This window comes from Heterodontus francisci, chromosome 4 (assembly GCF_036365525.1).
Source record: "Heterodontus francisci isolate sHetFra1 chromosome 4, sHetFra1.hap1, whole genome shotgun sequence".
Classification (NCBI taxonomy): Eukaryota; Metazoa; Chordata; class Chondrichthyes; order Heterodontiformes; family Heterodontidae; genus Heterodontus; species Heterodontus francisci.
Genome location: NC_090374.1, coordinates 189,783,503 through 189,797,216, shown reverse-complemented (window position 1 = coordinate 189,797,216; position 13,714 = coordinate 189,783,503).

The following is a 13,714-nucleotide window of genomic DNA, read 5'->3' as shown; positions in this document are numbered from 1 at the left end:
AGTCTGAGAGTGGAGAGAGTCAGTGAGAGTGGAGAGAGAGTCACTGAGAGTGCAGAGAGACTCAGTGAGAGTGGAGAGAGAGTCTGTGAGAGTGGAGGGAGAGTCAGTGAGAGTGGAGAGAGTCAGTGAGAGTGGAGAGAGTCTGAGAGTGGAGAGAGTCAGTGAGAGTGGAGAGAGATTCAATGAGAGTGGAGAGAGTCAGTGAGAGTGGAGAGAGTCAGTGAGAGTGGAGAGAGTCAATGAGAGTGGAAAAAAAGTCAGTGGGAGTGGAGAGAGGCAGTGAGAGTGGAGAGAGAGTCAGTGTGAGTGGAGAGAGTCAGTGAGAGTGGAGGGAGAGTCAGTGAGAGTGGAGAGAGTCAGTGAGAGAGGAGTCAGTGAGAGTGGAGAGAGAGTCAGTGTGAGTGGAGAGAGTCAGTGAGAGTGGAAAGAGTTAGTGAGAGTGGAGAGAGTCAGTGTGAGTGGAGAGAGTCAGTGAGAGTGGAGAGAGAGTCAGTGTGAGTGGAGAGAGAGTTAGTGAGAGTGGAAAGAAAGTCAGTGAGAGTGGAGTCAGTGAGAGTGGAGAGAGTCAGTGAGAGTGGAGAGAAAGTCAGTGAGAGTGGAGAGAGCGTCAGTGAGAGTGGAGAGAGAGTCAGTTAGAGTGGACAGAGAGTCAGTGAGAGCGGAGAGAGAGTCAGTGAGAGCGGAGAGGGAGTCAGTGAGAGCAGAGAGAGTCAGTGAGAGCGGAGAGAGTCAGTGAGAGAGGAGAGAGTCAGTGAGTGTGGAGAGAGAGTCAGTGAGAGTGGAGAGAGTCAGTGAGAGTGGAGAGAGAGTCAGTGAGAGTGGAGAGAGTCAGTGAGAGTGGAGAGTCAGTGAGAGTGGAGAGAGAGTCTGTGAGAGTTTGGAGAGAGTCAGTGAGAGTGGAGAGAAAGTCAGTGTAAGTGGAGAGAGAGTCAGTGTGAGTGGAGAGAGAGTCAGTGTGAGTGGAGAGAGTCAGTGAGAGTGGAGAGAGTCAGTGAGAGTGGAGAGAGTCTGAGAGTGGAGAGAGTCAGTGACATTGGAGAGTCAGTGAGAGTGGAGAGAATCAGTGAGAGCAGAGAGAGTCAGTGAGAGTGGAGAGAAAGTCAGTGTGAGTGGAGAGAGAGTCAGTGAGAGTGGAGAGTCAGTGAGAGTGGAGAGAGTCAGTGAGAGTGGAGAGAATCTGAGAGTGGAGAGAGTCAGTGAGATTGGAGAGAGTTAGTGAGAGTGGAGAGAGTCAGTGAGAGTGGAGAGAGTCTGAGAGTGGAGAGAGTCAGTGACAGTGGAGAGTCAGTGAGAGTGGAGAGAATCAGTGAGAGCAGAGAGAGTCAGTGAGAGTGGAGAGAAAGTCAGTGTGAGTGGAGAGAGAGTCAGTGAGAGTGCAGAGAGTCAGTGACAGTGAAGAGTCAGTGAGAGTGGAGAGAGTCAGTGAGAGTGGAGAGAATCTGAGAGTGGAGAGAGTCAGTGAGCTTGGAGAGAGTTAGTGAGAGTGGAGAGAGTTAGTGAGAGTGGAGAGTCAGTGAGAGTGCAGAGAGTCAGTGAGAGTGGAGAGTCAGTGAGAGTGGAGAGAGTCAGTGAGAGTGCAAAGAGTCTGAGAGTGGAGAGAGTCAGTGAGAGTGGAGAGAGAGTCACTGAGAGTGCAGAGAGACTCAGTGAGAGTGGAGAGAGAGTCTGTGAGAGTGGAGGGAGAGTCAGTGAGAGTGGAGAGAGTCAGTGAGAGTGGAGAGAGTCTGAGAGTGGAGAGAGTCAGTGAGAGTGGAGAGAGAGTCAGTGAGAGTGGAGAGAGTCAGTGAGAGTGGAGAGTCAGTGAGAGTGGAGAGAGAGTCACTGAGAGTGCAGAGAGAGTCAGTGAGAGTGGAGAGAGAGTCAGTGAGTGTGGAGAGAGATTCAATGAGAGTGGAGAGAGTCAGTGAGAGTGGAGAGAGTCAGTGAGAGTGGAGAGAGTCAACGAGAGTGGAAAAAAAATCAGTGGGAGTGGAGAGAGGCAGTGAGAGTGGAGAAAGAGTCAGTGTGAGTGGAGAGAGGCAGTGAGAGTGGAGGGAGAGTCAGTGAGAGTGGAGAGAGTCAGTGAGAGAGGAGTCAGTGAGAGTGGAGAGAGAGTCAGTGTGAGTGGAGAGAGTCAGTGAGAGTGGAAAGAGTTAGTGAGAGTGGAGAGAGTCAGTGTGAGCGGAGAGAGTCAGTGAGAGTGGAGAGAGAGTCAGTGTGAGTGGAGAGAGAGTTAGTGCGAGTGGAAAGAAAGTCAGTGAGAGTGGAGTCAGTGAGAGTGCAGAGAGTCAGTGAGAGTGGAGAGAAAGTCAGTGAGAGTGGAGAGAGAGTCAGTGAGAGCGGAGAGGGAGTCAGTGAGAGCAGAGAGAGTCAGTGAGAGCGGAGAGAGTCAGTGAGAGTGGAGAGAGTCAGTGAGAGTGGAGAGAGAGTCAGTGAGAGTGGAGAGAGTCAGTGAGAGTGGAGAGTCAGTGAGAGTGGAGAGAGAGTCAGTGAGAGTGGAGAGAGTCAGTGAGAGTGGAGAGTCAGTGAGAGTGGAGAGAGAGTCTGTGAGAGTTTGGAGAGAGTCAGTGAGAGTGGAGAGAAAGTCAGTGTAAGTGGAGAGAGAGTCAGTGTGAGTGGAGAGAGTCAGTGAGAGTGGAGAGAGTCAGTGAGAGTGGAGAGAGTTTGAGAGTGGAGAGAGTCAGTGACAGTGGAGAGTCAGTGAGAGTGGAGAGAATCAGTGAGAGCAGAGAGAGTCAGTGAGAGTGGAGAGAAAGTCAGTGTGAGTGGAGAGTGAGTCAGTGAGAGTGGAGAGTCAGTGAGAGTGGAGAGAGTCAGTGAGAGTGGAGAGAGTCTGAGAGTGGAGAGAGTCAGTGAGAGTGGAGAGAGAGTCAGTGAGAGTGGAGAGAGTCAGTGAGAGTGGAGAGTCAGTGAGAGTGGAGAGAGAGTCACTGAGAGTGCAGAGAGAGTCAGTGAGAGTGGAGAGAGAGTCAGTGAGTGTGGAGAGAGATTCAATGAGAGTGGAGAGAGTCAGTGAGAGTGGAGAGAGTCAGTGAGAGTGGAGAGAGTCAACGAGAGTGGAAAAAAAATCAGTGGGAGTGGAGAGAGGCAGTGAGAGTGGAGAAAGAGTCAGTGTGAGTGGAGAGAGGCAGTGAGAGTGGAGGGAGAGTCAGTGAGAGTGGAGAGAGTCAGTGAGAGAGGAGTCAGTGAGAGTGGAGAGAGAGTCAGTGTGAGTGGAGAGAGTCAGTGAGAGTGGAAAGAGTTAGTGAGAGTGGAGAGAGTCAGTGTGAGCGGAGAGAGTCAGTGAGAGTGGAGAGAGAGTCAGTGTGAGTGGAGAGAGAGTTAGTGCGAGTGGAAAGAAAGTCAGTGAGAGTGGAGTCAGTGAGAGTGCAGAGAGTCAGTGAGAGTGGAGAGAAAGTCAGTGAGAGTGGAGAGAGAGTCAGTGAGAGCGGAGAGGGAGTCAGTGAGAGCAGAGAGAGTCAGTGAGAGCGGAGAGAGTCAGTGAGAGTGGAGAGAGTCAGTGAGAGTGGAGAGAGAGTCAGTGAGAGTGGAGAGAGTCAGTGAGAGTGGAGAGTCAGTGAGAGTGGAGAGAGAGTCAGTGAGAGTGGAGAGAGTCAGTGAGAGTGGAGAGTCAGTGAGAGTGGAGAGAGAGTCTGTGAGAGTTTGGAGAGAGTCAGTGAGAGTGGAGAGAAAGTCAGTGTAAGTGGAGAGAGAGTCAGTGTGAGTGGAGAGAGTCAGTGAGAGTGGAGAGAGTCAGTGAGAGTGGAGAGAGTTTGAGAGTGGAGAGAGTCAGTGACAGTGGAGAGTCAGTGAGAGTGGAGAGAATCAGTGAGAGCAGAGAGAGTCAGTGAGAGTGGAGAGAAAGTCAGTGTGAGTGGAGAGTGAGTCAGTGAGAGTGGAGAGTCAGTGAGAGTGGAGAGAGTCAGTGAGAGTGGAGAGAATCTGAGAGTGGAGAGAGTCAGTGAGATTGGAGAGAGTTAGTGAGAGTGGAGAGAGTTAGTGAGAGTGGAGAGAGAGTCACTGAGAGTGCAGAGAGTCAGTGAGAGTGCAGAGAGTCTGAGAGTGGAGAGAGTCAGTGAGAGTGGAGAGAGAGTCTGTGAGAGTGGAGGGAGAGTCAGTGAGAGTGCAGAGAGACTCAGTGAGAGCGGGACTCAGGGCTGAATTTTTCCAGCTCGCCGTGTAATTTGCCCCATAGCTCATTCACATGGCTGGGACGGACTGCACCCCCGCTCCAATGATGTGGGAGGGTGCGGGTGCTTCATCCCCGGCAACAGCGACCAGTGCCACTGCGCAGCCGGTTGCGCCATTTTTAAAGGGCTTCAAGCTCTTACATTTAATTTAAATTTTTAAAGTTCTATGGACGGCAAAATTAAAGTAAAAACTTAATAAAAGATTCAAGACCCTCTCCCACCCAGCAATGAATAAACAAATTATTAATTGCCCTCTCTTCCACTAAAAAACTTACCTTGCGATTCCGACCTTGCCCCCACCCCCCAGCAAAGTTTATTAACTGTTACCTTCAACCCCGTCCCACCATCCCCTCCACCAATCGCAATAGTTTTTCCTGCCCCCCCTCACCCCCCACCTTGAAAACTTACCTTCTCCCCCCTCCCAACCGGTTTTCCGCCACAGATCTCTGAACAGTCCCGGCAACCGACCGGAATATGGCAGCAAGATGGCCAACAGGAGCAAGTAGATCATTAATTCATTAATTTAAATATTTAAAGACCCGAGACCGGAGAGGAGCTGAGGAGAGTCGGAGTGAGAGAGAGAGAGAGAGATAAAGGGTGCGAACAGAGGCAGAGAGGCTGAGACCTGAGAGGAGCTGAGGAGAGTCGGAGTCAGAGAGAGAGAGAGAGAGAGAGAGATAAAGGGTGCAAACAGAGGCAGAGAGGCTGAGACCTGACAGGAGCTGAGGAGAGTTGGAGTGAGAGAGAGAGAGATAAAGGGTGCGAACAGAGGCAGAGAGGCTGAGACCTGAGAGGAGCTGAGGAGAGGCATACCTTTGGGACCTTCAGGCGGTGGAATTCCAAGTGACATCAGAATTCAAAAAGTGACACAGGCGCAGGGAAGCAGCTGATTGGTAAGTAGGTTCAGGTGAGTTTTTCTACTATTTATACTACTACAGTCCATTAGCTTCAAAAGTAAAGGTAAGGACTTTAGATTGTAGTGGGTAGTGTTTGGAGTAGAACAAGGCCCCTAGCATAATTAGCATTTTTTAATTAAAGGGAGTAACTAATGCACTATGTGGGAAATCAGGGACGCTTCCAGTGTCCCTGATGACCATGTGTGCAGGAAGTGTGCAGCTACTGGCTACCCGCATTACAGAGCTGGAGCTGCGGGTGGATTCACTGTGGAGCATCCGCGATGCTGAGATCATTGTGGATAGCCCGTTTAGCAATGTGGTCACACCGCAGGCAAATGCTGCAAAGGCAGAAAGGAAATGGGTGACCAGCAGGCAGAGTAGAGGAAGGCAGGTAATGCAGGACTCCCTGTGGCCATCCCACTCTCTAACAGATATACCGCTTTGGATATCGTTGGGGGAGATGGCTCTGGGGAAAGCAGCAAGTGCCAAGTTCATGGCACCATGGGTGGCTCTGCTGCACAAGAGGGAAGGAAGAAGAGTGGCAGGGCTATAGTGATAGGGGATTCAATCGTAAGGGGAACAGACAGGCATTTCTGGGGCCGCAAAAAAGACTCCAGGTTGGTATGGTGCCTCCCTGGTGCTAAGGTCAAGGATGTCTCTGAGTGGCTGCAGGGCATTCTGAGGGCGATGGGCGAGCAGCTAGTTGTCATGGTACATATCGGCACCAATGACATAGGTAAAAAAAGGGATGAGGTCCTACAAGCTGAAAATAGGGAGCTAGGACGTACATTAAAAAGTAGGATCTCAAAGGTAGTAATCTCAGGATTACTACCAGTGCCACATGCTAAGGAGAGCAGAAATAGCAGGATATGTCAGATGAATACGTGGCTGGAAAAATGCTGTAGGGGGGAGGGATTCAGATTCCTGTGATATTGGGACCGGTTCTGGGGAAGGTGGGACCAGTACAAGCTGGACAGGTTGCATCCGGGCAGGACCGGGACCAATTTCCTCGGGGGGTGGGGGGAGGAGGGGGGGGGGGGGTGGGGGGGGTGTTCGTTAGTGCTGTCGGTGAAGGCTTAAATTAGAATAGAAGGGGGATGGGAATCTGAGCAGGGAGACAGAGGAGGGGGAAATATGGATAGAAATGAAAGACAAAAAGGTAAGAAGCAAAAGTGGAAGGCAGAGAAAACAAGGGCGAGAAACAAATGGGGCCGTAGTGCAAAATAAAGCTATGATGACTAACAATGTTAAAAAGACAAGTCTAAAGGCATTGTGTCTTAATGCACAGAGCATTCGCAATAAGGTAGATGAATTAACAGGGCGAATAGATATAAACGGTTGTGATATAGTTGTGATTACGGAGACATGGCTGCAGGGTGACCAAGTATGGGAACTGAACATCCAGGGGTATTCAATATATAGGAACGACAGGCAAAAAGGGAAAGGAGGTGGGGTAACGTTGTTAGTAAAGGAGGAAATCAATGCAATAGTGAGGAAGGATATTGGCTCGGAAAATCATGATGTGGAATCTGTATGGGTGGAGCTAAGGGGCAGAAAATATTGGTGGGGGGTTGTCTATAGGCCCTCAAACAGTAGTGGAGATGTTAGGGATGGCAGTAAACAAGAAATTAGAGACCCATGCAATAAGGGTACAACTGTAATCATGGGTGACCTTAATCTACATATAGATTCATCAAACCAAACTAGCAATAATACTGTGGAGGAGGATTTCCTGCAGCTTTTGATTCATACATGGGATGTGAGCATCACTGGATAGGCCAGCATTTATTGCCCATCCCTAATTGCCCTTGAACTGAGTGGCCATTTCAGAGGACATTTTAAGTGTCAATCACATTGCTGTGGATCTGGAGTCACATGTAGGCCTGACCAGGTAAGGACAGCAGATTTCCTTCCCTTTAGGATATTAATGAACCAGTTGGGTTTTTACAACAATCGACAATGGTTTTCATGGTCACACTAGACTTGCATTTTTTTAAAAATTCCAAGATTTATTAATTGATTTCAAATTTCACCATCTGCTGCGGTGGGAGTGTGTACATGATGGTTTTTTAGACCAAAACGTTGAGCAACCACCTAGAGAACAGGCTATCCTAGACTCGGTATCGTGCAATGAGAAAGAATTAATTAACAATCATGTTGTGTGGGGTCCCTTGGGGAGGAGCAACCATGACATGATAGAATTCTTCATTAAGATGGAGAGTGAAGTAGTTGAATCCAAAACTAGAGTCCTGAATCTAAATAAAGGAAACTACAAAGGTATGAGGCGTGAGTTGGCTATGATAGATTGGGGAACTTTACTAAAAGGGTTGATGGTGGATAGGCAATGGATAATATGTAAAGAACGTGTGCATGAATTACAACAATTATTCATTCTTGTCTGGCGTAAAAATAAAACCAGAAAGGTAGCTCAACCATGGCTTACAAAAGAAATTAGCAATAGTATTAGATCCAAAGAGGAGACATATAAAATTGCCAGAAAAAGCAGCAAGTCTGAGGATTGGGAGCAGTTTAGAATTCAGCAAAGGAGGACAAAGAGGTTGATTAAGCGATGCAAAATAAAGTATGAGAGTCAGCTTGCGGGGAACATAAAAACTGACTGTAAAAGCTTCTATAAATATGTGAAGAGAAAAAGATTAGTGAAGACAAATGTAGGTCCCTCACAGTCAAAAACAGGGGAAATTATAATGGGGAACAAAGAAATGGCAGAACAATTAAACACATACTTTGGTTCTGTCTTCACAAAGGAGGACACAAATAACCTCCCGGAAATGTTAGGGAACCAAGGGTCTAATGAGAGGGAGGAACTTAAGGAAATCGGTATTAGTAAAAAAAAAGTGCTAGGAGAATTAATGGGGTTAAAGGCTGACAAATCCCCAGGGCCTGATTATCTACATCCCAGAGTACTAAAGGAAGTGGCCCTGGAAATATTGGATGCATTGGTGGTCATCTTCCAAAAGTCTATAGACTCTGGAGCAGTTCCTACAGATTGGAGAGTGGCAAATGTAACCCCACTATTTAAAGAGGAGGGAGAGAGAAAACAGGGAATTATAGACCAGTTAGCCTTACATCAGTAGTGGGGAAAATGCTCGAGTCGATTACAAAGGATGTGATAGCAGAACACCTAGAAATCATAAACGGGATTGGACAAAGTCAGCATGGGTTTACGAAAGGGAAGTCATGCTTAACAAATCTACTGGAGTTTTTTGAGGATGTAATGAGTAGAATAGATACGGGAGAACCAGTGGATGCGGTGTATTTGGATTTTCAGAAAGCTTTTCACTAGGTCCCACATAAGAGGTTAGTGTGCAAAATTAAAGCACATGGGATTGGGGGTAATATACTGGCGTGGATTGAGAATTGGTTGACAGACAGGAACCAGAGAGTAGGAATAAATGGGTCTTTTTCCAAGTGGCAGGCAGTGACTAGTGGGGTACTGCAGGGATCAGTGCTTGGGTCCCAACTATTCACAATATATATTAATGACTTGGGTAAGGCAACTAAATGTAACATTTCCAAGTTTGCAGACGACACAAAGCTGGGGAGAGGGGGCGGGGAATGTGAGCTGTGAGGAGGATGCAAAGAGGCTTCAATGTGATTTGGAGAAGTTGGGTGAGTGGACAAATGCGTGGCAGATGCAGTATAACATGGAAGAATGTGAGGTTATCCACCTTGGTTGTAAAAACAGAAAGGAAGATTATTATCTGAATGGTGATAGATTGGGAAAGGGGGAGGTGCAACGAGACCCAGGTGTCTTTGTACACCAGTTGCTGAAAGCAGGCATTCAGGTGCAGCAAGCAATTAGGAAGGTGAATGGTAGGTTGGCCTTCATTTAAGAGGATTTGAGTACAGGAGCAAGGATGTCTTACTGCAGTTACACAGGGCCTTGGTGAGACCACATCTGGAATATTATGTGCAGTTTTGGTCTCCTTATATGAGGAAGGATGTTCTTGCCATGGAGGGAGTGCAAAGAAGATTTACTAGTCTTATTACTGGGATGGCAGGATTGATGTATGAGGAGAGATTGGGTTGATTAGGCCTATATTCACTGGAATGTAGAAGAATGAGAGGGGATCTCATGGAAACCTATAAAATTCTAACAGGACTAGACAGGCTAGATGCAGGGAGGATGTTCCTGATGGCTGGGGAGTCCAGAACCAGAGGTCACAGTCTCAGGATACGGGGTATGCCATTTAAAACCAAGATGAGGAGAAATTTCTTCACTCAGATGGTGGTGAACCTGTGGAATTCTCTACCAAAGAAGGCAGTGGAGGCCGAGTCATTAAATATATTCAAGAAAGAGATAGATATATTTCTTAATGCCAAAGGGATCAAGGGATATGGGGAGAAAGCAGGAACAGGGAACAGAATTAGACGAACAGCCATGATCTTTTTTGAATGGTGGAGCAGGCCCGGAGGGCCAAATGGCCTACTCCTGCTCCTATTTTCGATGTTTCTATGTAAATCCTGCTCCCGTCGCTGAGCGGTAGGAGCGCCGCCACGAGGCCTCGCCACCACCGGTAATATGGGGCGGGGCCTGCCCGGCATCGAGGCCCATGGCAGGCCTCTCCCAGAGGCATTTTCCAGGCACCCCTGCACCACAACCCCCAATGTTGGGGGGGCTGGTAAAATTCTCCCCTCAGTGACTGCACTCTCCAGTTAGTCAGAGTCAGATTCTGAATGTGGAAGAAAGAAATTCATAAATGGTATCAATGCTACAAAGGGAGCGATTGTTGGGTAAACATGTAAATGTCAGTTTGTTAGTTTGTTTCAGTGATTTGTTTGTTTTTCATTATTGTTGATAATTATTTTGATTGTAATTTCCATTTTCTTTTATATTGTTGGACATCAATTCCAATGATCTTCACTAACCTTTTTTGTACTATTTTGGTATCTCAGGGGGAAAAATTGGTTTCGCCCATGTCACGCTTGGCCCCCACCTGCCAAGAATAAGGCACATTTATTTTGTCATGAATAATGATTTTTAACTGTTGCTGGAGTAAGAAAATGACTTGTTAAACAGATCAGCTGTGGCTGGAAAAGACATTTTCACATTAACAGACAGTATTTGGAAGGACAAAGGACCATTCCCTAACACATTCAACCCACGATGGATGTTGATCAGCGGATAGTGAGGGGGTGGGGAAGCACATTCCAGGGCCTGCTGGGGTGATGCAATCCACAGGGGCCAGGACTGGTTAGACTAGCTGGTCACCTGACTAACTGGCAGTTCCAGGGCTTTCATTTGAACTGGCCACAGAGAGTTTGAACTCAGAAAGACTGTTTGCTCCTGTACTGAGAAGTTCTCTCCTGTCTGCTCCCATCTCTCACAAGCCTCTGAATCCACTGAAGACACATGAACCCAAAGAGAGAAAAGTCTCCTACAGCGAACAATGTTTATGAAGAATACTGGGCCCCAATGAAAAACAAGATCTACATACAATCAAGGAGCTCGAAGAACTGCAACAAAAACTCTTTCGATATTGCCTCAGACTTTTTCACTTTATTTTTCTGTTGCTCTTTTCTGTCTCTATTTGCATGTGTGCATCACATATGCATGCTTGCGTGGGCTTGTCATGTATCCGTAGGCATCAATCAAATTAGACTTTAAGTTTAAGTTTAATAAATTTCAACTTTTCTTCTTTAAATCTAAGAAAACCTGCTTGAGCTGGTTTCTTTGCCTTATAATTGGGAAGCGGTGAACAAAGATTCACCAAGGGGGAGCTAAAAACACGGTGTGTTTAAAATTAAACCCTTTTACAATAAGACCAGGTGAAGGCTGAAAGGGAACCCTAGACCCCTTTCTCACCTGGTCGTAACAGCCATAAAACAAGTGTATAGATCATGATGCACGGTTAACCCATGCTCATTCCTAACAATGCAGCCAGTACGTAAACTTCCTCCTGCCTGTTAACTTAAATGATAGTGGCAGGAAGCCAGGCTTTATGTGTGATGCTGAGTAACTGCGTGCCTCAGCAGGGCCCGAGCTCATGCAAGGTTAGCACCTCCTAAAGCTAGCTTGCACGATTTAAAGCCAGCCTACAGCCCTTAAAGGCGAGGAGCAGTTTGGCTGCAGCAGGTGCTGAAACTGGCTGAGTAAGAGTTTATGAGCAGAAAGAGGAATGGATCCGGGGCAACAGGCCAGAGAGCAGGCTCCAAGGTTCTCAGATGCAACACTGGAGCCTCGGTGAAGAAGATGGACATAAGAAGAGAGATCCTCTTCCCTCAAGGGGACCAGGAGATCCTCCAGACCGGCACTAAGAAGGCAGTGGGAGCAGGTACTCATCTAGGTCAATGCCAGCAGTCTAGCCCTGAGGACTTGGATGCAGTGCCACAAAAATTTCAATGACCTCAAACAAATGGTCAAGGTTAGTGATTGCATATTGAGATGCTATATCCTTAGAAATAAACCCTTACCTAATACAATGCTCCATTTGCCACAGCCACACCACTCACCTGCCTATATTCTCTATCAAGCATGACTCATACATATCATTCACAGCCTCATCTCGACTTAATACTGCTGCAAGCCTCACACTCACATCTCACAGCTTTCACACACTGCCAGCATGACAGACACATCACCCAAACACATTGCAGCACACTCACTGACAGACTTTGCACTCTCTTGATGGGCAAAGCAGTGCACAATTGCATGCAGCAGTATTTAACCTGCAGGGGACGGGCATGGCTGTCTTTCCTCACCCCATGATGGAGACATGCTGGCTATCATTGGAGTGGTCTCGACCGAGGCCATAGCCAGTGACGGGGCTGAAACTATAGAGGAAGATGGTATGTTCCTACCTAATGCACCTTCTCATATCCCACTTCCCCCTCAACCCACAATCTGTTCTGTTTTATAAACTGCAGAAGGTGTAAGCATGCACCTGTTGCTTTTCCCTATGAAGGAATCCAGCTACAATAATGGGTTATAGGGTAAAAAGAGTTATTTTCCCATGAATTAGGTATTAAAAGAAATAAAAGCAGAGTTCATATGCCTGAAAGGTTAGACGCAGCTCATAAGCCTATCCGGACATGCCCCTGTGGCCAAAGGCACAGCAGAATTGCCTCTTCTTGGAACACAATGGCAGGTTCTGAAAAATAGGAACACTTTCCTAAAAAGTCATGAACATCATCACCTCAGTAAGGCACTGATAACACAGATTTCATAAATAACCACTGTAAGTTATCACAGTATAACAATGGATAACATGAGTTTCTACGGATGGACCTAAATTACCTGTCAACTGAATCTAGGAACCTGAGTTATAATCTTAAAACACATTTGGATGACTAGGAAGTTTGCCACCATTTGCAACTTCCAGCAACCCACTGGCTCTAAGGATGTTGACCAGTATCTCTGCTCATAGCTTCCTGCTGGTTCAGCCTTTCTTAGCAATTAAATACTGTGGATTTTAATTAGAAATTAACAATTATACAGCCTTATTTGGGACATAAAGGGGGACAAACCTGCTTGCAATGAGGTAACCTCCATACATCATAAAAAAAAGTTATGCAACTTCGAAACTATATAAATATTGGAACCACAGTGTGGATCTACAGAATCGTTGGATTCACTCCAGCATTTCACATTATAAAGGTACGTCTCCTGTAGTGCAGTGATGATAGCTCGCCCCTTTGTTGGGAGAGAGGTATATCACTAACTCTGTAGCTTTCTACTCAGAGATTTAAGGTAAATGTTACTTTAAAGGTCAATGAATATCTTAAATATTTTACTGTAACAATATTTCAACTTAATAATTGGATTGTCTACAAAGAACATGATTATACTTTCTTTTCCGAAAACTATTAACATTGCGATTGACTATCCCAACAAATGTGAACTGAATGCTCGGTTCCTTAATAAACTTTTATGTAATTTAGAAATTATATTGTCTCATATAGTCATCTGTATACCAAACTCGAGAAGCCATCTCTGTACACTTTTCAGTGGGGAGGTACATTATTGAGGAGAGACACCCGGACTCTTATAATATCCAAGTTGTTATAATCTGGCTATAACTTGTTAAAAAGGCTATCTGGAAGACAGTAATATTCTCAGCTGGTTCCTTTCCTTTGGAGAGAGTCAGATCAGTTCTTCAGACCCATTCAGGTGTTTGTGAGATCGATCTTTCTCAACCTTGAGTGATTGTGATCATCTGAGGAGTACACCTGATCCAGGAGGGTCCCAAAAAGGGATTAGGATTATAATCCACTTCACCCCACTTCCCTCACTCTAATCCTACCCTTATGCCTTTCTCCTTTCAGAAACCCACCTGGTCAGGCACTGGTCTGGGAGCATGAAGGCCAAGAGGAGCAGGACACTGATGAAGAAGAAACACCTTCATTCAATCTAACACTATCAGCCTCCAGCTCAGATCCTGGCACTGTGCATAATTTAGAGCAGGGGTTGTCCAACCTTTTCACGTGAGGGGTCACATTACAAATGTTGTCCTATAGAGCGGGACAGTGAGCAAATTTCGGAAGGATAAAGACCTTAGAAATGTATTTTACTATTAATCAAAACAACAAAATATATGCATTTTTGAACAAGCATTAAATGAGAAGACTAATTTATTAATTTATCATGTTGAGCACTGATTTAGTGAGATCTCTGACATTATTTTTGTTTGCACAAGTAGTCAATGTCTG